The following is a 26,872-nucleotide window of genomic DNA, read 5'->3' as shown; positions in this document are numbered from 1 at the left end:
ACACCCAGTTACCAATAAATGGAAACAGAACATCCTTCTTTAATCTGTCAAAACTGTTCATAATTTTGAATACCTCAATAAAGGTCACCTCTTAATCTTCTCCATTCCATGGAGAATAAGCCCAATTTCTTTAATCTTTCCTTGTATCATGCTAATAAATTTTCATTGCACTCTGTTCAGAGCTGCAACATTCTTCCATATGGATGCCATAATTGAACACAATACTCCAAATATGGTTGGACCAATGATTTGTAAAGGAGTTGCATCACTTCCTTGTTTTATATTCAATGCCTCTACTTATAAATCCAAGGATCGTATAAGCCTTCCTAACTATTTTAACTTGCCTGGTCACCTTCAAAGAATCATGCATGTGAACCCAGAGGGCCCTTTGCTATTGTATTTCCCTCAGAGTTGTATCATTGAGCCTATATTGTCTCTCCATATTGGTTCTACCAAAAATGAATTCTCATTTCTCTGCACTGAATTTTGTCTGTCCATTTGGCCAACTTGTCAATATCCCTGAAGTCACTCAGTGCCATCCTTACGATTCACTATTCTTCCTAATTTAGTGTCATCTGCAAATTTACACATTTTGCCCTCAACTCCCATGTCCAAATCACTTATCTAGAAATCAGAAAAAGCAAAAAAGGTTCCAACATTGATCCCTGGGAAATACCCCTTTCAACTCATCTCCAACTTGAGAAATATCCATCTATGCATACCCTGTTTTGTATCTTGGAGCCAACTTCCAATCCATGAAGCCAAGATCCCATCAATCCCTAACATTTCAAATTTGCTAACCAACCTGCCATGTGGCACCATATCAAATGCTTTCTGGAAGTCCAAATATACAATATCAACACCACTATCCTCATCCACTGCCCGTGTCACCTAGTCAAAGAACTCAAACTTGTCAGAAATGACGTGATCTTGACAAAGCCACGCTGACTATCTAGTACTAATATGCTTTTTCTCAGCGTAAATCTACCTTATTCCATATTATGGTCTCCATATTATCCCACTGATGATGTCAAGCTGATTGGTCTGCCATTCCCTGGGTCATCCTTGGCTCCTTCATTAAGCGGAGAAAGTGAGGACTGCAGATGCTGGAGAACAGAGCTGAAAATGTGTTGCTGGAAAAGCGCAGCAGGTCAGGCAGCATCCAAGGAGCAGGAGAATCCACGTTTCGGGAATAAGCCCTTCTTCAGGGCTGAAGAAGGGCTTATGCCCGAAACGTCGATTCTCCTGCTCTTTGGATGCTGCCTGACCTGCTGCGTTTTTCCAGCAACACATTTTCAGCTCCTTCATTAAGCAACTATTTCACATTTACAATCATCCAATTCCCATGGAACTAATCCTGTACTCTGGAAAAACATCTGTCAACAGCTCCGCAATTTGCTGCCTTACCTCTTAGGAACCTAGAACGCATCCTATCTGGGCCTGACAACTTCTCTACCTGGAACGCTGCCAGCCTTTTTAGCACTACAGATTAGTCTTTCACTATACTGCTCAGTCAGTCACTCAACACCCACATTTTCAACTAAGTATTATCACATTTCTAATTTGCTATAGACAGAAGCCAAGTACTCATTTAGTACTCTGCCATACCACTGGATTCAGAGCAGTTTATTTGGCTTGTTCCTACTGGGCCCCATTCTATCCTTCACTACTCTTATTAATATGTTTGATAAACATTTCACTATTTATTTTAGTGCAATCTGTCATCCTTTTCTCATGCTTCCTCTTAGACTTCCTTATTCCATCCTTAGCCTTGCTCATGCATTTGAGATACTCTTCCTGATTTCTCTTGCTATTATTATTCCAGTATATATCACAACTTTTCTCTTCATTTTCTCATCAATATCCTTAGTCAAGGGCATTCTAGTACTGGTTACCCTGGATTTACTTCTAACATGTACATACCAAATTTTACACACTATTCATCTTGCTTTTGAAATTCTCTCATTTTTCATCTACTGTTTTATCCACCAAAATGCATTTCCAACCAATGCACTCCAGTTCAACTTTTAGACCCCTAATATCTGCCCTTTTTCCAATCAGGGATCTTAAACCATTGACAACTTAAGATTGAATATTATGATTACTATTTTCCAAATGCGCCCTCACTGATATTCTCCACTAGGCCTCCCTCATTTCCTAGAATCAGATCCAATGCAGTTCCCTCCCTGGAAATGCACTTTGCCAGGAAGTTCTCCTGCACAAATTGCAGGAGGTCCTCCTCTTCTGTGTCTCACACTTAACCTTTTATCTCGTCTATCCTAGAGTAATTGAAATTACCAAATATCGCAATGCTATTTGTCCTGCAGATTTCCCTAAGCTGTGACAAATGCTCTCTTCCACCTCCTTCCCACTATTTGAAGGTCTGTAAATCACTGTACCCTTCCTGCTTCTCACTTCCAATCATATAGATTCTAATTCAAGGACTGCTTCATGTTCAAGGGCAATGATATTATCTCTGACCAAGACGACTATCCCACTTCTCCTTTTACTTGTTTCTACTAAAAGCTTTATAATGTGAAATGTTAAGTATCAAGCCCTGTCCTGGCTTGAACCACATTTCTGTCAATGCTACCATGTCATATCCCCACAGCAACTTCTGCTTCCAGTTCTTCAATTTTATTCATGATACTCCATACATTTGCAATACATATAATTCAACTCTGCCCTTATTTCTTTCTTGTCCACTGGAAAGCAACCATTTCTTTTATCACTACAAACACTCAAGCTTTCCCTTCCTTCTTTTGACCTCCACTCCCGCCTCCATTCCCATCTTGTTTTGCCCTCTCTGTACTTCCAAAACCACGTACATCTGTCAACTCACACCCCCCCCTCCCAAACAACATTATTATACAATGAGTTAAAAAACAGATACTTTCATAAGCACAGAGTACAAAAGCAAGAAACTAATCAAATGCTTATAAATTACTGGTCAGCCTACAGATAGAATAATCCATCCAATTCTGGGTACCAAACTAAAAAACACAAAATTGTCTTAAACAGGATGTTGAGGTGACTCTTTAGAATGCTTTAAATGGAAAGGAATTTCAGTTACTTTAAACAATTAGAGCTGATTTTGGAGCAGAATGATGATTAAGCAGAGATTTAATAGAAATATTCAAAATAAAGCTTTAATCAAGTGCATGGAAAAGAACTGGAATCAATGGGTATCAGGGGGAAAACTCTGGTAGTTAGGGTCATACCTGACATGTAGGAAGATGGTAGCAGTTGTTAGATGTCAATCATCTCAGCTCCAAGACATCTCTGAAGGAGTTCCTCAGTGTAATGTCCTAGGCCCAACCATCTTCAGCTGCTTCATCAATGACCTTCCCCTCCATCATAAAGTCAGAAGTAGGGTGTTCACTGATAATTGCACAACGTACAGCACGATTCGCAACTCCTCAGACACTGAAGCAGTCAGTGTCCAAATGCAACAAGATCTGGACAATATCTAGGCTTCAGCTGACCGTTGGCAAGTAACATCCACACCACACAAATACCAGGCTATGACCATCACCAATAAGAATCAAATCACTGCCCCTTGACATTCAATGGTGTTATCATCAATGAATCCCCCACGAGCAACATCCTGGGATGTATCATTGATCAGAAACACATCTGAATTCACCACATAAATGCAGTGGCTACAAGAGCAGGAAAAAGACCAGGAATATTGCAGTGAGAACTCACCTGACTCCTGAATACCTTCTAAATGGTTAGACAGGTTAAGTCAGGAGTATGATGGAAACCTCCCAATTTGCCTCCATGAGTGCAGCCCCAACACCACTCGAAGTTTGACACCATCCAGGAGAAAGCAGCCTGCTTGATTGGCACTACATCCACAAGCATTCACACTCTCCACTACATAATTTTAAAAATTTAAAAATTAGCAAATTTTGAGAGGCTTTTCCAAAATAGGGAAAGATCAGCATTGGCAGGAACTCTTCCTTGGCATCACTGTACTCATTTAATGATTCATCAAGGAACTACAATAGTAAATTTGTCAAAGATTTTGCAGTGATCATTTATATACCAAACTATCATTAAATCACTTGACAGCCTGAGGAAACATTGCATTTAACAGAATATTCCATACAAAAATATGGAAATAAAAAAATCGACTTTATTATCAGAAGGGAAATCAGAAGCTTTCCATGTCACCATTATCTAGTATAAATCATGACCATGTGAGAATCTATCCCATAAACTACTTCACGTGAGATTAGCAAGCAAATAAAATATTGAACTTGAAAGAGATGCAGAGTATAAAACGCAACACAGCATTTGCTTAGTTAGCCAATGTAGGTTCTTCAGTTTCTATTTATGGCTTCAAGTTAAACACAATTGTGCTAGGCCATCTGAAAAGTGCTATAGGTCACCAAAGTGACATAGTACCAAGAAGAAAGTAAGATCACAATAATTTCCACTGGAATCATCTCCCGTTCCAATGGACACCATCAGCCTCAAATCTTCCCAAGATGACCATGACAATATGGTCTTGTTTTCTGTTAATATAAAAGAATCCCACATTCTCTTTCTTTTATTTCTTCAAAACAGGTCAAATTAAGCAAGCAGAACCATGATAAGCAAACCCAACTTACATCACCATTTACTTATATCACACACATTAAAAAGAATGGCTGTTAATGAGGCAAGACGAATTGGACTATAGAATTTTCTCACCTCCATCTTCTCCACTACTTCTGTCAGTGTTCCGTTAGACATGTATTAAACTAGCGTCTTAGTCAACATGATAAGACAAGTGGGATTTAACTTAAATTTATGTGAAAGCACAAAAATTAAAGACAAATTAAAGAGAAGAAGAATGGTTTCACAATTTTGATTTAATAAATCATAAATTAAAAATTTGCATTGCAAAATCAACTTATTGGATAACTGAACACAAGCATCTAAATGCAAGCATTCAATGCATTGAAATGAAAAATCATATTGCAAATTTATTTCTGTATTTATAGGTCCTCTCCAAACAAAAAACAAGCACTTTGGGAATACTGATTTCTGGCAAAAAAAAGTTACAAAATACTACAACACAATTGTTTTAATCTCATTCTCTTCTTTCCCTTCATTTAGTTCATTACTGTTTGTGTACCTACATGCACATTTTTGTTTTCCAACTTCAATCTCTTCCATGAGTTCACTTTATGATTCTATACTCTTTCTCCAAGTATGATTTATACACAAAGATAGGCTGAGTGTGCTTTGGAGTGAAATAAACATGGTGGTGAACAAAGTAAAGAAAAAGACTTACATATTACTAGACAGCTCTAATTTTCTTCAGTAAACACACAATAACCTGTTTTCAAATTTATTTTGCTTCCATAAAATGTTTTGCACTAATGCTTTCAAAGTTGGTGCTCCCACAGTCCAAAGACTCGCAGGTTACGTGGATTGGCCATGCTAAATTGCCCCCCATAGTGATCGGGAATGCGCAGGCTAGGTGTATTAGGCAAGCTAAATGCAGGGTTACAAGGGTAGGGTAGAAGGATAGGTCTGGGTAGGATGCTGTAGGGAGGGTTGGTGTGGATTCGATGCTCCATATGGCCTGCTTCCACACTAAGGATTCTAAGACTCTATGGAAGTTGGATTTTATATGCGAATTGCACAATCTGCAATTCTAAACAACTTCAAAAAAGGAATCAGTGAACATAAAAGTGTTATTTTCCTCAATTATATGGTAGGCCCAGACCTGCTAAGTTTCTCCAACGATTTGCCTTCGTTTCAGTTTGCGAGCATCCGCAATTGTGTTTTATTATGTAGTGTTGTACTGCCTGTTAAATTGACTTTAAAATTTTGCACATTATTGCCAGTATAGGAATGCTCCATTATAACAAGTGATTTCTCCTCCACTTCTTATAGAGCATCCTCCTACAGAAAACATTGTGCAAATTCTGTCCATGCCACTAAGTCTCACAAGACATTTGTTTTTTTTTGCCATAACTAATTACTTTTTCTTCAAATGGGATGAACTATTTCTTGGAATGCAGTTTTAAAAGTAACATTTGCCTTACATGTTACTACTCAGCCATTAAGAAATGTGGTAAAGGCTTCTAATAACATTCTCAAAAGCAATTTTAGCTGGGTTTTATGAATTAGGACTAAGAATAGGAACCTCAGTCAATTTTGACCTCTCCACCTCAAGACAATTGCTGAACTCATGTTCTTAAGCTGAAATCACCATAGATCAAGAACCTACTTATTACATACGGATCAGATTCACTGATAATATAGTTGAGCTAAAGAAGCTAGGATACACCTATTCAACATGAGCCACAGAACATTATTTCAAACTCAATTATATTCAAGAACAAGGGTCTCCAAATTCTCAGGGCACCAAATACAGATTGACAAAACCACCCATACAAATAAAAATAAAGATTAGATTATAGAAAGTCAAGTTCTCAATAATTCTCCATCACAAATAAGCTTCAAGTTGTTTTTATAAATGACACTCATTTAGTGGATTGTTACTTTCAATAGCTTTTCACAGCTTACTCCTTGATCCCCAGTTGCCTTTTAATACTATACCCAGACCAAAGCTATAAAGTCAATGAAAAATACTATGGCTTGTGTCAATATTTACAGTTACATAGTAAATGCACACCAACTGAATTCAAAGCCTGACCAGTGTGACAAGGAGTGAGTCCTAAAAGAGAATCCAATTTGAGAACAATTTATTTACATGTTTAGTGAAACTATGAAACAGAACCAAATTTACAATGTGAATATGCCAAAAGATGACTTCCATCAGAAACCACAAAGCTAGTTTTAACACTTGAAAACACCATGTTTAAAAAATGCATTCCCATACTGCATCTATTGGAGAAAATCTGTATGAAAAGAGTAATACACATAGCCTATGTAACTAATTCTATATTTCAGTGTTTGCACACTAGTTATCCCACATGAACATGCAGAATATTGAATGCATATTATATTGAAAATACAAATATGTTGCAAAATAGCACATTTAAATTCATTAAACATGGTGCATTTCTAAAATGCTTGCAGTTTTATTATTGCATCGTTTAAGATGACTTTGTAGCTTGAGTTACCTTCCAATTGAAGTATACTTAAGGCTGAAAAGGTACTCAACAGGAAATTTATAACTCTGCTATATCAACATATCCTAGAAAATAAAAACAGGGTTATCACAAGGAAATTTCTAACGCTACCTTTCAATGGCAGTGTGTTATCTGCTCTTTTCGTTAATAACAATCCTCAAGAACATTACAAAAAGGGGTCTTTTTATACCTTTGAAATCTTCTCAGGAGCTACTTTGAAATGCAAAGGCTTTCTTTTTTAATTTTGTTCCCCTGTTCAGGATAAATAACGTACTTAAAACTCAATTCTGAGCAATGGCAACTTGAGATATCAGTTCAAAATAACCAAGCTAATGAAGAGCACAAGAACAGAACCACAAGGTAACACCTTGCTTTCTCTCCATGGGATGCTGCCTGACGTGATGATCACCAGCATTTTTTGTTTTCAGTACAGATCCCAGCATCTGCAGTAATTTGCTCCCACAAGGTAATACCCTATCTTTCTGCATCTCTCCTGGGGTGGGAAAAACACACATGTACTCTGGGCTGCTGTTCACCAAAGTGTGAAGCTGAAGCCAAACCCAGACAATATAGATGGATTCCCCCAAGGTTCAAAGCCAGGTTCTAATGAGCCCTCAACAGCAGAAAAATAAAGTACAGGAAAGGCAGAGTCCATGGTAACTCCCGACAATCAATGAGTTGTGATTACATAAATAAAATCTATACCCACATTGCCCATTCTGTCAATGAGCAGAAAACAATATTATGGATTGTATGCAGACTCCCAAACTGTAGCAATAATGCTGGAGAAGGCATCGGGCAGGGAATTACAGCCACTAGCAATAAAAGTACAGCTGCAATTATTGGTGACAAATTTACATACAGATTGGGAAACAAAATTAGTAACAATACTGTAGAGTTGGAATTCCTAGAATGTGTTGAGAGATGGCTTTCAGGATCAACGTTGAGAAAACAACTAGAGAACAGGCTGTCATAGACTGGGTATTGTGCATCGAGAAAGGAAAAACTGGCAATCTCGCTGAGCGACGCCTCTTGGAAAAGGGTGACCATGATATGGTAGAATTTTTCATTAAGATAGTGTGACTGATTCAGAGACCAAGGTCCTAAATTCTAATTGGAGGAAACTGCGATGAGCTGGCTATGATAAATTGGGGAGCATTACTTAAAAGGATGATGGTGATCAGGCAATAACAAACATTTAAATAGAGTGCCAGAGGAACTGCAACAATTGGTCATTCTTGTTCTGCACTAAAATACAAAAAATGAAAGATTGTCCAATATGGATAAGAAGGGAAATTAAGGATAATATCAGATCCAAGGAAGAGGCAGACAAACTAGCCAAAAAAGAGAACAGTAGACCTGATCATTGGGATCAGTTTAAATTTCAAAAGGACAAAGGGATTGATGAAGAGGAAGAATTGATTACAAGAGTAAGCTAACGGGGAATGTACAATTGATTGTACAAACTTATATAGGTATGTCAGGAGAAAAATATTAGTGAAGACAAATGTCCCTTACATACAAAAACAGAAATTGTAATAAATAGCAGACCAAATGAAATACAAATTTCGGATCTGTCTTCACAAATAACATCCTAAAAATGTTAGGAAACACATGGTTTAGACAAAATGAAGAATTGAAGGGAACTAATATTAGTTAGGAAATGGCGTTGGGGAAACTAATGGGATTAAAGGCTCAAATCCTCAGGGCCTGCCGATCTACATCCTGGGGTACTTAAGGAAATGACACCAGTGAGAGCAAATGGTTTGGTAGTCATCTTTCAAGATAATAGGGACTCAAGCAGTTCTTTTGGATGCAGGGTAGTTAATTTAACCCCACTACTTAACAAAATGGAGGAAGAAAACAGAATTATAGATTGGCTAGCCTGACATCAATAGAAGGGAAAATGCTATAGTCCATTATAAAAGTCTTAACACTTGGAAAACAAACAGTGACAAGATTGAACAGAATCAACGTAGATTTACAAAAAGGAAATTGTGCTTCACAAAGCTACTGGAATTGAGAGGATGAAACTAATAGGGTTGATCAAGGGGAACCAGTAAATGCAGTTTATTTTGACTTTCATAAGGCTTTTGATAAAGTCCCACGTAAGAGATTAGTATGCAAAGTTAAAGAGTATGAGGATTTTTTTTGGAGGGAAGGGTAAGGTAAATGGAGAAGAAACTGGCTGGTTGACAGAAAACGTAGAGTAGAAATAAACAAGTTATTTTCCGAGTTGCAGCCAGAGACCAGCGGGGTACCACAATGATCGGTACTAGGAACCCAGCTATTCACTTCAGATGGGGGAACTACAGGTCGTTCTGCTATAACATGTGTTTCATCAGCGTGAATTAGCTTTAACACAATTGACGGATTGGTTTGGATAATGCAAATTTCTTGCTGAAGTATAGTGATTTTTTATTCACGATCTTTAAAACGCTATTTTCTGCAATGGTTTTCAATAGCGCAACTTTCTAAGGCGTGAGGTTGCAAAGGAACAACTGTTGTGTTATAGCAGAAAAACCTATAAATGATAGGTTTTCAAAGTCTGCAGATGACAAAATTGGGTGGGAAAATGAGCTGAGGGAGATGCAGAGGTTCTTCAGCATGGTTTGATCAAGTTAAGTGAGTAAGCAAATGTAAGGCAGGTGAGGTATAATCTGGATAAGGTTATACACTTTGGTATCAAAAGCAAGAACTTAGATGACCTGAATGATAATAGACTGGGAAAGGAGGGGTGCAATAAGGATGTCCTTGTATACCAGTCGCTGAAAGTATGAGGTGCAGCAAACAACAAAAGTTGGTAAATGGTGTGCTTGCCTTCACAGCGAGAGGATTTGACTACAGGAGCAGGGGCATCACATCTGGAGTAGTGTGCGCAATTTTGGTCTCCTTATCAGAGGAAGGATATGCTGGTTATGGATGAAATGCAATGAAGATCTACCAGACTGAATCTTGGGATGGCAGAGCTAAAGACTGACTTGATTGGTTAGGACCATATCCACTGAAGTTTAGAAAAAAAGTTCTACAAGGACTAAACCAGAACCAGATAGATGCAGGAACGATGTTCTTGATAACCAGATGGTCTAGAATCAGGGACTCCTGAAGAAGGGCTCATGCCCGAAACGTCGATTCTCCTGCTCCTTGGATGCTGCCTGACCTGCTGCGCTTTTCCAGCAGTGTTTAGAATCAGGGGTCACAGTCTAAAAGGATACTGGGTAAACAATTTGGAACAGAGGTAAGGAGAAATTTCTTCACCCTAACAGTGGTAAGCCTGTGAAGTTCTTTGCCACATAAAATAGAGGCCAAAGCATTTTACATTTTCAAGCAGGAGATATAGTTCTTAGCACTAAAAGGGATCAAAGGGTATGGAACAAAAGTGGGAACAGGGTACAGAGTAGGATGATCAGCCATGGTCATATTGAATGGTGGAGCACGTTGAGGGACTAAATGGTTTACTCCTGGTTCCATCTTTCTATCCGAAGTGCACCATAACGATGGTAAAAATCACTAATGCAGCTGTTGGAAGCGTTCAAATAAGTTGACCAATAAAAAAAACAGGTAATGTTCATGGAAATCCATCCACTAAAGTTGCAAACGTGACAGGATTAGAAAGCTAACTAAAAACAGTTATTAAATGCCCATTGATACTTTTGGAAAGAACTGAAAAGGAGACAAGTATGGATCATTGCCTTGCTTGAAAGAAGTTAACTCAAGTTCAACAGCAGAAGCTTTTTTCAAAGTAGCTCAGCTACTTTAACCAAAGAAAATGGTTCTCTCGATGCTTATGAATCAGTCATAAAGACTGGAAAGCATCAAATTTGGTTCCCAATATGTGCTTAGTTGGCTGATGGTCAAAAAAAACAATTGTCTTCAGATCTCCTAAATTGGAGAAAGAAGGGAAAGTAGCCAAACAAATTTCACCACCGATCGAAAAATAGCAACACCTCCTAAAAAGTGTGCAGTTGTGGACATTGATGAATTGGATTGGAGTTGGCTGTGATGTACCAACACAGTTGAATTAGCCTATCTTCAGTTAATTTTAAGACTCCGATATTAATTTGTGTTAGGGAAGTGTCAGAGCATGGTTATCATTTAGAAGTATGCACATGGGTGAGAACCAAATTCACCAATGAAAAGAAGTTCAGAAAAAAAATTGGTAAGACTGACTAAACCCTAAGTATTGATGGTGCATAAATACGGATTTGAATCGTACATCCTCCTAAAATACTATGAAAGGTGAAAACCAGAAGCAAAAGCAGGATAATTTAGATCCATCATGTTGGTACTCCTATGAAGAAATCTAAAGCAGTACTAAACCCACTTTTGATCACTGAAATAAAAAGATTGCAAGCCACTAAACAAAAGTACAAAAATGTCATTCAAAAAACCTTCAATATTCAAACAGAAGACGTTCTTTGCCTTTAGTTTTCTAGCACGGACTTTGTCAAATTAACATGAAATGGAAGGAAACCGCCTCTCCTACTCTGATGGGCCAGTATAAGATTGAGTCGAGAGTGTGGTGCTGGAAAAGCACAGCAGGTCAGGCAGCATCCGAGGAGCAGGAGAATCGACGCTTCTGGCAAAAGTCCTTTATCAGTCCTCACTTTCGCCTAAAATAAGACTGAGGCTTAGCTTCAGACAAACGGCAATACTAAAGTGAGGAGGTGAGCAAAACATTTAAGTTAGGACTTAAAATAAGCTGATAAGGAGAAGTCAAAGTGGCAATATAGCTCAAGCTTTATTATATACTCCAACAGAATTCACTAATAAGTATTTTGGAAGTGGTATATAACAATTTACTTTTATCACTCCAGCACACTTAGACAAATTACCTTCACCTTCCTTCAAATATTGTTTGAGAAATTACCTTTGGCACTTTTAGGGATAGCACATTTAGACTGGTTTCACCATTCTCAAGCTTAGTCTTGCAAGAGGTTAGTTGACAAAAACTGCTGAGCTAATCACATTTCACTTCTACTCTCTGTCAAACATTATTAAATCCAGCTCTGTAAAAGGAGCAAGCTATGAACAGTAAGCTAGTCTATTGTGCAGGATCACTTTCATTTTTAGGCTCAGCATTGGTGACCATGAAATACTCAGTAGTATATTTTTGGCTCAAGTCCCATCTGTTCCAAAGGTGTGCAATGACATCTGAACAGGTGCATAAATAAAAAACTACATTTTGGGTTTCAGTACAAATACATCACAAAGCTTTCCAGCACAAGTATCTCAACACAGAAACCAAATGTATCACTCTTATGCAACAATAAGGTCCTGAAATCAATTTTGTAGTGTCTAATATTGTTGTATCAAATGACATCTCAAGTTTTGAACCACGTTCTCAACTCTCCTTCACCAACTATCTTTCCAGAGTACCCCCACCCACACCCTCAAACAAACCCACCCTTCCCCAAGGTCTGGCAAATTTACTCAAATGCAGGCTCTCAACCTCCCATCCATCAACATTTCTCCAATCTGCTTTCTCATCTCTATTCAACACCATTACCATTTTTCACAAATTTCTCTAGTTGTTTCAATTTTAAACATTTAAAACCTCTTCTTTGTCCAATCTTTACTAATTCTCCTGTCCACCACTGTTCTTTTAAGTTTAAAAAAAAGCAGAGATTTTTGTTTTTGCAAAGTATAAGTTCTAAATATATGCAGGCTGTTATAGAATACACTGTATTTCTAAAGTCAGAGACTGGCATATGATAGGACTTCTGTCTGTAATGGAAGATGCACAAAAAGTACACAAAAACATCTGAAACCAGAATAAGGATTTCTCAAGACAAACACCTTTTAGGCACACAAGAAAAGTCATTGAACAAACATTCCTCTCTTCAAGGTGACAAAAAAAACATGATATTGTATTGTACATATTTATATTATAAATCACAGAAAATAGGAACCCAGACTTTTAATTCTTGGTCCTCCTGAAAATTCTTTGAAGTGGTACATTTAGTTAGCAAATCTAAATGGGCTACCTCACACAAGATGGCCACCAAGTCAAACTTGGTGGCATTTCATAAATAACTTCAAAGAGCATAATGTACTCTTGATTAGTACCAGTTCAACTAAACATTATTTCGGAGAACCTGTGATTACTTCAGAATTCATTGTACACCAGGTTGAGCATTTTCTCTTTTCACCAATGCCACAAATGCCACTGAAAGAACCCCGACAAAATCCTGGTGCAGGCTGATTCTCATAATATAAATCTGATACTGCATGGGTATAATTCCACTGCAGTACCTAAACCCATTTGCAAAGTACTAAAAGGTGTCCTTCAGCCACCCTAGGCACATTTGTATGACCTGGCTTTATGATTTCAGAGAAAAGAGCTATGCACACTCCTCAAATATTAAATTTGAGCTAAGGTTGATTTAACATGCAAAACAAAAAAGCTGTTAGAAAGTTCAAAGTTCCAACTAATCAGCATACAATGAACTATAATATTACAACTGGTGGCAGTGTAAAAATACAAAAATCAAACAGAAATAAATTTCACAGAATAATTTTAAGTTGTGATTAATTTCCCAAATTCCCACTCTATTGCTAGTATCCATGTTCAATTTAATTATGAAGTACGGATTTCAACATAATGTAAACTTTAGTATATTCTAAAGATGACTTTGCAATTCTCTGCATTCAAATAATTGGTTTAAGCTCAGATTGGCATAAGAATTATGTTGCTAGATACAGTTAACAAATAAGCCTGGATTCCATCAACTACATGAAAAAAATTCAACCATCTATCAGGAATTTTAAAGTTTGGGTGAAGATTTGTAGCTCGGGTGCTCATTGTTGTGGTTCTGTTCGCCGAGCTGAAAATTTTTGTTGCAAACGTTTCGTCCCTGTCTAGGTGACATCCTCAGTGCTTGGGAGCCTCCTGTGAAGTGCTTCTGTGGTGTTTCCTCCGGCATTTATAGTGGCCTGTCCCTGCCGCTTCCAGTTGTCAGTTTCAGCTGTCCGCTGTAGTGGCCGGTATATTGGGTCCAGGTCGATGTGTTTGTTGATGGAGTTTGTGGATGAGTGCCATGCTTCTAGGAATTCCCTGGCTGTTCTTTGTTTGGCTTGCCCTATAATGGTAGTGTTGTCCCAGTCGAATTCATGTTGCTTGTCGTCTGCGTGTGTGGCTACTAAGGATAGCTGGTCGTGTCGTTTCGTGGCTAGTTGATGTTCATGGATGCGGATCGTTAGACAACGGAATGAGGACATGCCACAACCCAAAGGACTAGCCACACTACCATACATCAGGAGCATTTCAGAACTGACAGCCAGACTACTGCGACCACTAGGACTAATAACAGCACACAAACCAACAGCCACCCTCAGACAACAACTCACCAGAACGAAGGACCCAATACCCAGCATGAGCAAAACTAATGTAGTGTACAAAATCCCATGCAAGGGCTGCACAAAACACTATATAGGACAAACAGGAAGACAGCTAACGATCCGCATCCATGAATATCAACTAGCCACGAAACGCCACGACCAGCTATCCTTAGTAGCCACACATGCAGACGACAAGCAACATGAATTCGACTGGGACAACACTACCATTATAGGGCAAGCCAAACAAAGAACAGCCAGGGAATTCCTAGAAGCATGGCACTCATCCACAAACTCCATCAACAAACACATCGACCTGGACCCAATATACCAGCCACTACAGCAGACAGCTGAAACTGACAAGCGGAAGCGGCAGGGACAGGCCACTATAAATGCCGGAGGAAACACCACAGAAGCGCTTCACAGGAGGCTCCCAAGCACTGAGGATGTCACCTAGACAGGGGACGAAACGTTTGCAACAAAAATTTCCAGCTCGGCGAACAGAACCACAACAGGAATTTTAACCACAAACTACTATTTTGCAACAGAAATCAAAGCACAGTGCTAAAACAAATCAGTAGCAGAATAAAGCCAATGTTATAGTCAAACCTTTTCTTGCACAAGATTGATTGAACAAGAACTAGAAATTACATTATTCACAATATGGATAGCTTCAATGGTTAACTATGCTACTGACTCTTAGGGTAAGTAAACTGGATAGGAATAGCAATTCCCCTTCCCACTCCCTCTCCCACATGCCCATCCTTGCCTTCTCCATTGCCACAGTGAATCAGACCGCAAATTGGAGGAACATGACCTTATCTTCTGCCTGGGCAGCCAACAGCCCGGAGGACTCAACACTGAGTTCTCCAATTTCAAATAACCTTTTTCCAATCCCAACTCACTTTCTAGCCCTACCTCTTCCCTGCCGTTCCACCTACCAATCGTTCCTTCCAGCTACCTATCGGAATCATACCTCCCATCAACCAAACAGGCTGTACCAACCACCTGGGTTCAACTATCACTAACTCACCATTCCGCCCCTCTCCCCACCCAAAACCGTCCCCCTCACCGTCATCTGCAGGTCCCCTGACCCCTGCCTTCATTCCTGAAGAAGGGTTATACCAGACACATCAACTTCTCCACCTTCTAACACTGTCTGGCTAGCTGTATTCTTCCATCCTCTAGCTTGCCTACTTCGGCTTCCAGCATCTGCAGATTTTTTTGTCTCAGACATTGAGGAAAAGCACAAATTCAACAAAACACCACTAGAACTAAAATGGTTAAATTTGAAGGTAGGTTGTATATAATCAATTAGACTTGTACCCTCTTAAGGATACAAGATTAAGGGGTGATCTTATTGAGATGCTTAAATTAATTAAAGGATTTGAAAGTGTAAATAGAAGCTCTCTCAATTACAGGAAGTACAGAACAAAGGCAACAGTGATTTCAAGGAAACACTGCTTCAGATAATCTGAACCTCTACCCCCCCCCATAAGAAATTAAGCCCAGGCCAAATGATTTTAGATTTCCGTTAGGCAAAGAAATTAAGGATACAAAACCAAGGTGGATAAGTGAATGTTAAAACACAGATTGGCCACAAACTCAATATAGGGTAGGATATATTTGACATACTGAAAGCCATATTCAGGTCACTGTTTCTTTTGTTGCCACATTATCCTGTCCTCTTTGGAATTTAAGCAAACTAATAGAGAAGACGTTTGAACTTAAAACAAACAACCTCAGTTTAACAGTAGAAGCATTCCTAATCAAATAAATGCTTGACATTACTTTAGCACAATGCTCCAGCTTTGCACCACAAACAACTCATTTACATAGTGTTTTAATGAAATAAAACACAAGGAGCAACACAGGAAAGTTGTAAAGCAAAATTTGACATCAAGTCAGAAAGAGATATTGCAGAGTCAAACAAAAAACAAGGTTTAAGCAGGGTCACTAAACAAGTATAGCAAGATAGAGACACAGAAGTATAGGAAGAAAATTCGAGGTTAGACCTGTGCAGTTGAAAAATAATTGGCCAACAATTAAGTAATTAAAAATCATGAAAAATGAGATCAAAATTGTGGAGGAATTCAAAGAGGAGGATGAGAATTTTTAAAATTGAGGCATTGTTTGACCAAATGCAAACACAGGTGTGATGAACAAATGGGATGTGATGAGAGAAAGGGCACAGGAAGCAGAGTTTTGGATGACTTGGCAGCACAGTCGTTGGCGCTGCTGCCTCACAGCGCCAGAGACCTAGATTCAATTTCCACATCCGAGTTTGCACATTCTCCCAGTGTCTGCGTGGGTTTCCTCCGGGTGCTCCAGTTTCCTCCCATAGTCCAAAAATGTGCAGGTTAGGTGAATTGACCATGTTAAATTGCCCATAGTGTTAGGTGAAGGGGTAAATGTAGGGGAATGGGTCTGGGTGGGTCGCTCGTCGAAGGGTCAGTGTGGGCTTGTTGGGCTGAAGAGCCTGTTTCCACACTAAGTAATCCAACCTAAGCTGATCAGACTTCAGAACCCAGATAATTTGAGAATGAGCAGTGATCGAGCTATGCATTGGGTTAGTCAAGACTAGAGAGGTAACAAGCGCATGAAAACGTTTTTTTTATTCATTCACAGAATGAGGGGATTACTAGTTAGGCTAGCTTTTATTGCCCATCCTTAATTGTCCAGAGGACAGTTGAATGTCAACCACAGTCCTGTGGCTCTGAAGTCACATATAAGCCAGACTAGGTAAAGACAGCAGTTTCTTTCCCTAGAAAGGCTGTTAGTGAACCAGATCAGTTTTTCCAACAATTGACAACATGGTTATCATTATACTCTTAATTCCGGATTTTATTCATTGAATTCGAATTTGACCATCCGTCATGGCAGGTTTTGAACCCAGGCACCCAGGTCATTTTATGGGTATCACTGAATTAACAGTCACAATATGTAAGCATTCTGCTTTTACAATGAAAAAAAAAGGATTCTGGTGAACAAAAATTCTCACTGATCAACTAAATGTGAAATTTATAATTTTATCCATTTGGAAATTGAATTAGCTGCTCAACAGCAACCTTGTTTCTGAAGTCATAGATCTTAGATTTCTTAACCATTACAATGAGTGTACCTACATGACAAGTACATATGGAGATAGTGAAAACAGACAATGCATAGCTGTGCTTTCACATGCATGCCTGAATGCATGTGTAACTTTTTTAATAGACAGTAGAAAACCAAATACTGAACAGAAGCATTTTCCTAATGACTAAAAGAAATGCGTTGAAAACAGTTCAGGTTAAAATAAAGATTCAGACCACAAACAAAATTGATAAACGCACTTTGCATAGGTAAAAATCTAATTCATACATTGCCTGTGAAAACCACTTTGCACAATGCATGAAATAGAAAAAGTTAAGATTTGGTACAGGGAAAAATGCACACCAAAAGCAATATATGAAACCACAAAACGATCATCCCACAGCCTTCAGTATTCAATGCAAACAACATTGAACTTTAAGACATTAACTGACAGGAAGTATCAAATTTAGCCATAGGTCCAAATAACACAGAACTTCTACCCATTTGTATGAATTGTGGGATGGTAACTGTAATACCATTAGAAGTAAACCTACATGATCATGTGAAGTTAATTCAAAGAGCACGTTTAAAGATGTTTCAATATAAAAGAAATCAGTTGTAATCTTGGATCATTTGGGCATCAAATTCTAGGTTACATTGGAAATTTCACTTTGCATTGCTGCTTGCAAATACTGCAGACCGTGCTCACACTGGAAGATATAGAGATTGAAAGCTATAGAAACGAATTGAAACAAGAGATGGGTGATTATAACTTTCTTAACGGGATGCAGACGTTTGGATAAAGTATTTTTTTCACTGAAGTCCTCAATTGACTTCGTTATCTGAACTTGACAATCAGGTAGATTTACTCCCAGCAGGATCGTGAGTTACTGAAGCCCATGAATGGAGAAGGACAGGGTGCAGGATTTATGCGCGGCTTTTCCTTTTGGTGTTCATGAATTATTGATCTCGCTCCTTTCCACCCCGGCACACACGGTGGTGGTCTACCCCAGCAGCAGCAGCAGCAGCAGCACCTCCAGCACTCCCCTCTTCTCACCCTCCTGGAGCTAGTAGCACAATGTGTGAGAATGAGTAACTCACCCGAGCGGGAAGATGAGGCACGCTTTGATTCCAGATGAAGTGCAGCTCTCACACGGGGTCCGGGACTCCTCACCAACCCCCATTAAATTAGGGACTGGGTGGCCTTGCAGGGAGAGGGGGGGTGGGGTGGGGTGGGGTGGGGGTGTCCCGGCCAATTCTAATACCTCACCCGGACGGGTAGCTGGTGGCTCGGGGTGCTCATCAGTCTGACAAAGTGCCTGGGTTTCCCCACCCGGACACCCCCCCCTACCCTTCTCTAATCAGGGGCGATACCAGTCCCACCCATCATTGCCCCCCCCCTCCCTCCTCCCTCTTCTCCCCCGGGGTTCACACTTGCAGAGTTCGCCTCCTCTTTGTAGTGCAGAGCCTGTGAGGCGGCTGTCCGCGGGCGGGCGGCCTCCCTCCCTCACACACACACACACACACAGCCCGGGCTGTCTGTAAACTTTCCCCGCTCGGTGCCCCCTCTCCCCACACTCACTCCCTCTCTCCCTCCCTCTGTCCCGCTCCTCTCTTTCTCACGCTGGCTGAGTGTCCTCACACCATGGTTTGTGATGGAGGGGGTTGGGGATGGGAGGGAGAGGGCGGGGAAAGCTCTCCCTCCTCTGCCGCCGCCGCCGCCGCGCGCGCGCGCTGCCCCGAGCCCTGCCGACTGTGCGCGCGCGGGCAGACGGGCTCTCTCGAGATCCGACGCGAGCGCGCACAGCCGAACGCTCTGCACCTTCTGGTCGCTTCCACTGAAGTTCAGCTCGCGAGGGGGGGGGGAGGGGTGTGGCGGGAGGGGTGTGGCGTAGAGGGGGGTAGCCCCGCCCCCCTCTCCCTCTCCTCCTCCTCCTCCACACGGGCGGCGCGCTGAGATGACGTCAGCGCAGTCGCTGGCCATCTGCGTCAGAGGGGAGGCGGCAGAGGGACGCTCCAGTTCCACTGAGGGGAGAAAGTGAACCTCTCATCGTGAGTTGGTGCTACCGCTTCTGTCAAGTTCAAAACCTCCCGGTAATCCACACACACAAAACAAAAAGAAGCAAATCGGATTGAGCTCCTGTTCCCGTCGCTTTCCCTGCCAACAAAAATCCATCCGTTACACGGGAAGATCTCGGATGTTTGGCTCCAAGGGTGAACAGGTCTCCTCGACCGAAATGGCACCTCGTCCCCAGCAGAGGTTATTTCAGACAGTGGAGGAGATTTAAATTTGTGTGTGAGGGACAGACCCCTAAAGCTAACGGTAAGAACGCTCACTTTATGTTCACTTGGAGGAGCCGGTGTTGGACTGGGGTGGACAAAGTTAAAAACCACCCAACACCAGGTTATAGTCCAACAGGTTTATTTGGAAGCACCAGCTTTCGGAGCGCTGCTCCTTCATCAGGTGGTTGTGGAAAATAAGATCATAAAACATGGAATTCACAGCAAACGTTTTCAGTGAGATGTAACTGAAATTATATATTGAAAAATACCTTGATTGTTTGTTAAGTCTCTCATCTGTTAGATTGGCAATGTTAGTTTCACATCTTTCATATGAGTCCTTTGTTGACTGTTAAATAAAGATTTGGATTTACATATGAAAGAACTGAAACCAACATGGTCATTACCATCTTATACTCCACAACCATTTGATGAAGGAGCTCTGAAAGCTAGTACTTCCAAATAAACCTGTTGGACTATAACCTGGTGTTGTGTGATTTTTAACATTCTAAACTATGACAGATTTAATAAACAATCCAGGTCTTTTTCAATATATGATTTCAGTTGCGTCACACTGTAAACCTTTGCTATAAATTCTGTGTCCTACGATCTTATACTCCAGAACCACCTGATGAAGAAGCAGTGCTCCGAAAGCTAGTGCTTCCAAATAAACCTGCTGGACTTTAACCTGGTTGCTGTGGTTCTATTCGCCGAGCTGGAAGTTTTTGTTGCAAACGTTTCGTCCCCTGGCTAGGCGACATCATCAGTGCTTGGGAGCCTCCTGCGAAGCGCTTCTTTGATGTTTCCTCCGGTGTTTATAGTGGTCTGTCCCTGCCGCTTCCGGTTGTCAGTTTCAGCTGTCCGCTGTAGTGGTTGGTATATTGGGTCCAGGTCGATGTGTTTGTTGATGGAGTTTGTGGATGAATGCCGTGCCTCTAGGAATTCCCTGGCTATCCTTAGTAGCCACACACGCAGACAACAAGCAACATGAATTCGACTGGGACAACACTACTATCATAGGGCAAGCCAGACAGAGAACAGCCAGGGAATTCCTAGAGGCATGGCATTCATCCACAAACTCCATCAACAAACACATCGACCTGGACCCAATATACCAACCACTACAGCGGACAGCTGAAACTGACAACCGGAAGCGGCAGGGACAGACCACTATAAACACCGGAGGAAACATCAAAGAAGCGCTTCGCAGGAGGCTCCCAAGCACTGATGATGTCGCCTAGCCAGGGGACGAAACATTTGCAACAAAAACTTCCAGCTCTGCGAACAGAACCACAGCAACGAGCACCCGAGCTACAAATCTTCGCACAAACTTTGAACTTTAACCTGGTGTTGTGTGATTTCTACCTTTGTACACTCCACTCTATGCCAACTCCTCCAAATCATTAATTAAAGAAGCTTCGTGAAAAAGTGGAAATAACTTACAGTGGTATCACGATGAATGAGATTCATTTGACATGAAATTTAGTTTATGTTACAGCTGTCAGCCATCCTCACCAGGAAAAAAAACAAATCCAATTGAACCAAAAACAGAAATTGCTGGAAAAGCTCAGCAGATCTGGCAGCATCTGTAAAGAGAAATCCATTAACATTTTGGGTCGAGTGCACCTTCCTTCAGTTCTGACTAACGGTCATCAGATCTGAAATATCGACTTTGATTTCTCTGCACAGATGCTGCCAGACCTGATGAGTTTTTTTCCTGCATTTTCTGTTTTTGTTTCTGATTTGCAACACCTTTTATTTTGGTTTTTTAATCCAACAGAGTGATGCCTGTGGTTGATATTCCACACTGGTAACTCTGGATTATCTGAGTTTGCATAAATTTATCATTGTGCCAGAGAATCAAAGTGGAGTTAGGCCACACAAAATTGAACTTCCAAATAAACCTGTTAGTCTATGAAGTGGTGTCGCGTGATTTATAAAAACAATAAGCAGAGCCCTTCAAACCCGCTACAAGATTCAATGAGATCATTGCTGATCTCCTCAACACCATTTTCACGCATCATTCCCAAATCCTTTGACTTTTTTATACTTAAAATCCATGAATCTTAGACTTGAACAGAGTCAATGACCGAGTGTCCATGCTCTGGAACAGAGAATTTCAAAGATTCCTGATTCTCTGAGTGAAGAAATTCCTCTGCATCTCATTCCTAAGTGACCTGCTCCTTACTGTGAGACTGTAACTTCTGCTTCTAAACCCCTCAGTCAAGGGAAACATCCTCCTTTTAGCCACTTGGTGATGTGTGTAAGTGACTGAGACCATCTGTCATTGTTCAAAACCCCTGAGGATATAGGCACAGTATATTTAATCTTTCCTCAAAAGATAATCCCTCCATCCCAGGAATTAGTGTGGTGAACTTTCATTGCATTCCTTCTCTGGCAAGTACATTCTCTGGCAAGTGAGTTTCATGCAGCAAATGGAGAATGTGGAGTTAGGTGAGCAAAAAGAGGATCTCACAAAGGAATGTGGGATTCCATCATTGGGTTTGTCCACCATTTGAAATACAGCACAAACACCTTGAAACAGTTCAACAAACAGGTATTCTCTCAATCACAGAAGAGGGTGAGAACAGCTACCTATCCTGACATTGAAGAATCTGGACTAATGTATTTCTAGGCAGCCCAAGCAGACAATGATCCCTTCACCAGTCCAATCCTGTAGGAAAGTGGAGTTAGTCATGCAAAGAGGCTGGGCCAATGGCACCAATGGATACTGTCTTATTCAAAACAAATTGCGGCATCTTCTTTCACATGATAAGCAGTGGGAATGCAGCGGTGACCGATAATTGAATCTAAAATAGTGTTTACCACATCTTGAACGAGTATGCAGCAAGAAACATTTTTATCACAAATGAAACTAGATTGTTTACCTTATTTTGCCAAGTCTTTGATACTTAAAAGTGAAACACGTGGAAAGTAGAACAAAGAACTCATCATTGTTACGGTCAAAACCAACATGGATGACACCAAAAAGCTGCCACTTCACGTGAAAGGAAAGGCCATGTTGCTTCACAGGTGTCAAGACACTATGTAGGAAAAATCATCAATGTGACCTCCAACATTTTCAAGGTGTGGATTGGGTAAGTAGACAAAATGTACAAACAGAAAGAAGATTATCATAATTACAGATATCTGCCTTGCACACCTTGATATCACTGGCCTCAAGAGCATCAAGCTGATGTCCATGCCTCCCAAATCCATAGCCAACCTTCATGCAGTTTATCTGGGGATGGTTACTGACAGCTACTCATTTCTCGGATTCTTGAGGCCATTGATAAGTAGTACAACCCAGCCATTCGAGACGCCACATTCATGATACAGACATGCAAGATGGTGAAGATGGTGACAGATTTCCAATTGCTTGCACAGTGCTGGGTTCTATTACAATCAGACCCATGAGGAGGTTCCCCAATTTGAGACTGATACCCCAAAATATGAGTAAGTGATAAAGTGACCCTCCTTTATTTATCCAATCCCCTCAGTTAGTTGCAATTTAACTTAAAAGGTGTCCTTTCTCTTATTGATACGTTTCTCTCCGAATTTATGCTTTAAAATGGAGCGAATTCAGCCAGCTTCATTGAATTAACAAAGGGCGAGTTTATTAATTACTAAAGAAGAACTGGTAATGGAACCCACTGATACACATTCTCGAAAAGAAAGTTGAGTCCAAAAAGATAAAAATTTTTACAAATGTGTATCAGTCTTTGAAGTGTTCATGAAGACCAGTTAATTGAATATTGCAGCAGTTGCACTGAAGGTTACTGATTGTGTTGATAGAGTCATAGAGATGTACAGTATGGAAACAGACCCTTCGGTCCAGCCTGTCCATGCCGAGTAGATATCCCAACTCAATCTAGTCCCACCTGCCAGCACATGGCCCATATCCCTCCAAACACTTCCTATTCATATACCCATCCAAATGCCTCTTAAATGTTGCAATTGTACCAGCCTCCACCACATCCTCTGGCAGCTCATTCCATACACGTACCACCCTCTGCGTGAAAACGTTGCCCCTTAGGTCTCTTTTATATCTTTCCCCTCTCACCCTAAACCTATGCCCTCTAGTTCTGGACTCCCGACCCCAGGGAAACGACTTTGTCTATTTATCCTATCCATGCCCCTCATAATTTTGTAAACCTCTATAAGGTCACCCCTCAGCCTCCGATGCTCCAGGGAAAACAACCCCAGCCTGTTCAGCCTCTCCCTGTAGCTCAGATCCTCCAACCCAGGCAACATTCTTGTAAATCTTTTCTGAACCCTTTCAAGTTTCACAACATCTTTCCGATAGGAAGGAGACCAGAACTGCACACAATATTCCAACAATGGCCTAACCAATGTCCGTAACATGACCTCCCAACTCCTGTACTCAATACTCTGACCAATAAAGAAAAGCATACCAAACGCCTATCTACCTGCGACTCCACTTTCAAGGAGCTATGAACCTGCACCCCAAGGTCTCTTTGTTCAGGAGCACTCCCTAGGACCTTACCATTAAGTGTATAAGTCCTGCTAAGATTTGCTTTCCCAAAATGCAGCACCTCGCATTTATCTGAATTAAACTCCATCTGCCACATCTCAGCCCATTGGCCCATCTGGTCCAGATCCTGTTGTAATCTGAGGTAACCCTCTTTGCTGTCCACTACACCTCCAATTTTGGTGTCATCTGCAAACTTACTAACTGTACCTCTTATGCTCGCATCCAAATCATTTATGTAAATGACAAAAAGTAGAGGGCCCAGCACTGATTGGTGTGGCACAACACTGATCACAGGCCTCCAGTCTGAAAAACAACCCTCCACCACCACCCTCTGTCTTCTACCTTTGAGCCAGTTCTGTATCCAAGTGGCTAGTTCTCCCTGTATTCCATGAGGTCTAACCTTGCTAATCAGTCTCCCATGGGGAACCTTGTCGAACGCCTTACTGAAGTCCATATAGATCACACCTACTGCTCTGCCCTTATCAATCTTCTTTGTTACTTCTTCAAAAAAGTCAATCAAGTTTTTGAGACATGATTTCCCACGCACAAAGCCATGTTGACTATCCTAAATCAGTCCTTGCCTTTCCAAATATATGTATGTCCTGCCCCTCAGGATTCCCTCCAACAACTTGCCCACCACCGAGATCAGGCTCACTGGTCTATAGTTCCCTGGCTTGTCTTTACTGCCCTTCTTAAACAGTGGCACCACGTTTGCCCACCTCCAATCTTCCGGCACCTCACCTGTGACTATCGATGATACAAATATCTCAGCAAGAGGCCCAGCAATCACTTCTCTAGCTTCCCACAGAGTTCTCGGGTACACCTGATCAGGTCCTGGGGATTTATCCACCTTTAACCATTTCAAGACATCCAGCACTTCCTCCTCTATAATCTGAACATTTTACAAGATGTCACCATCTATTTCCCTACAGTCTATATCTTTCATATCCTTTTCCACAGTAAATACTGATGCAAAATATTCATTTTGTATCTCCCCCATTTTCTGTGGCTCCACACAAAGGCTGATCTTTGAGGGGCCCTATTCTCTCCCTAGTTACCCTTTTGTCCTTAATATATTTTTTAAAACTCTTTGGATTCTCCATAATTCTATTTGCCAAAGCTATCTCATGTCCCTTTTGTGCCCGCCTGATTTCCCTCTTAAGTATACTCCTACTTTCTTTATACTCTTCTAAGGATTCACTCGATCTATCCTGTCGATACCTGACATATGCTTCCTTCTTTTTCTTAACCAAACCCTCAATTTCTTTAGTCATCCAGCATTCCCTATACCTACCAGCCTTCCCTTTCACCCTGACAGGAATATACTTTCTCTGGATTCTTGTTACCTCATTTCTGAAGGCTTCCCATTTTCCAGCCGTCCCTTTACCTGCGAACATCTGCCTCCAATCAGCTTTTGAAAGTTCTTGCCTAATACCGTCAAAATTGGCCTTTCTCCAATTTAGAACCTCAGCTTTTAGATCTGGTCTATCCTTTTCCATCACTATTTTAAAACGAATAGAATTATGGTCCCTGGCCCCAAAGTGCTCCCTCACTGACACCTCAGTCACCTGCCCTGCCTTATTTCCCAAGAATCGGTCAAGTTTTGCACCTTCTCTAGTAGGTACATCCACATACTGAATCAGAATATTGTCTTGTACACACTTAAGAAATTCCTCTCCATCTAACCCTTTAACACTGTGGCAGTCCCAGTCGATGTTTGGAAAGTTAAAATCCCCTACCATAACTACCCTATTATTCTTACAGATAGCTGAGATCTCCTTACAAGTTTGTTTCTCAATTTCCCTCTGACTATTGGGGGGGGTCTGTAATACAATCCCAATAAGGTGATCATCCCTTTCTTATTTCTCAGTTCCACCCAAATTACTTCCCTGGATGTATTTTCGGGAATATCCTCCCTCAGCACAGCTTTAATGCTATCCCTTATCAAAAATGCCACTCCCCCTCCTCTCTTGCCTCCCTTTCTATCCTTCCTGTAGCATTTGTATCCTGGAATATTAAGCTGCCAGTCCTGCCCATCCCTGAGCCATGTTTCCGTAATTGCTATGATATTCCAGCCCCATGTTCCTAACCATGCCCTGAGTATATCTGCCTTTCCTATTAGGCCCCTTGCATTGAAATAAATGCAGTTTAATTTATTAGTCCTACCTTGTCCTTGCCTGCCCTGACTGTTTGACTCACTTCTGTTCTCAGCTGAACCCATCTCAGATCGATCTCTTTCCTCACTATCTCCCTGGGTCCCACCCCCACACCTTACTAGTTTAAATCCTCCCAAGCAGTTCTAGCAAATGTCCCTGCCAGTGTACTAGTCCCCTTCCAATTTAAGTGCAATCTGTCCTTCTTGTACAGGTCACTTCTACCCCAAGAGAGATTCCAATGATCCAAAAATGTGAATCCTTCTCCCATACACCAGCTCCTCAGCCATACATTCATCTGTTCTATCCTCCTATTCCTGCCCTCACTAGCTCGTAGCACTTGGAGTAATCTAGATATTACTACCCTTGAAGACCTCCTTCTTACATTTCTGCCTAACTCTCTGTAATCTCCCTTCAGAGATTCAACCTTTTCC

General features: G+C 40.9%; 2 protein-coding genes across 9 annotated transcripts in view; one reads left to right on the top strand and one right to left on the bottom strand.

The window, feature by feature from the left end:
* Positions 1-18,759, bottom strand: part of fbxw7 (F-box and WD repeat domain containing 7) — a 386,335-nt gene extending 367,576 nt beyond the window's left edge. The window contains exon 1 of the mRNA XM_088000538.1: positions 18,612-18,759. The gene's annotated coding sequence lies outside the window, so the exon portion shown is untranslated. The remainder of the gene's footprint in view (positions 1-18,611) is intronic.
* Positions 18,760-19,511: 752 nt separating this feature from the next.
* LOC148152056 (uncharacterized) overlaps positions 19,512-26,872 on the top strand; it is a 288,374-nt gene continuing 281,013 nt past the window's right edge. For all 8 annotated transcript variants that reach the window (XR_015761359.1, XR_015761356.1, XM_088000345.1 and 5 more), the window contains exon 1: positions 19,512-19,833. The gene's annotated coding sequence lies outside the window, so the exon portion shown is untranslated. The remainder of the gene's footprint in view (positions 19,834-26,872) is intronic.

This window comes from Chiloscyllium plagiosum, unplaced genomic scaffold (assembly GCF_037043375.1).
Source record: "Chiloscyllium plagiosum isolate Xiang-an unplaced genomic scaffold, Cpla_swu_hap1 HiC_scaffold_1, whole genome shotgun sequence".
Classification (NCBI taxonomy): domain Eukaryota; kingdom Metazoa; phylum Chordata; class Chondrichthyes; order Orectolobiformes; family Hemiscylliidae; genus Chiloscyllium; species Chiloscyllium plagiosum.
This window is presented reverse-complemented; position numbering and strand designations above follow the sequence as displayed.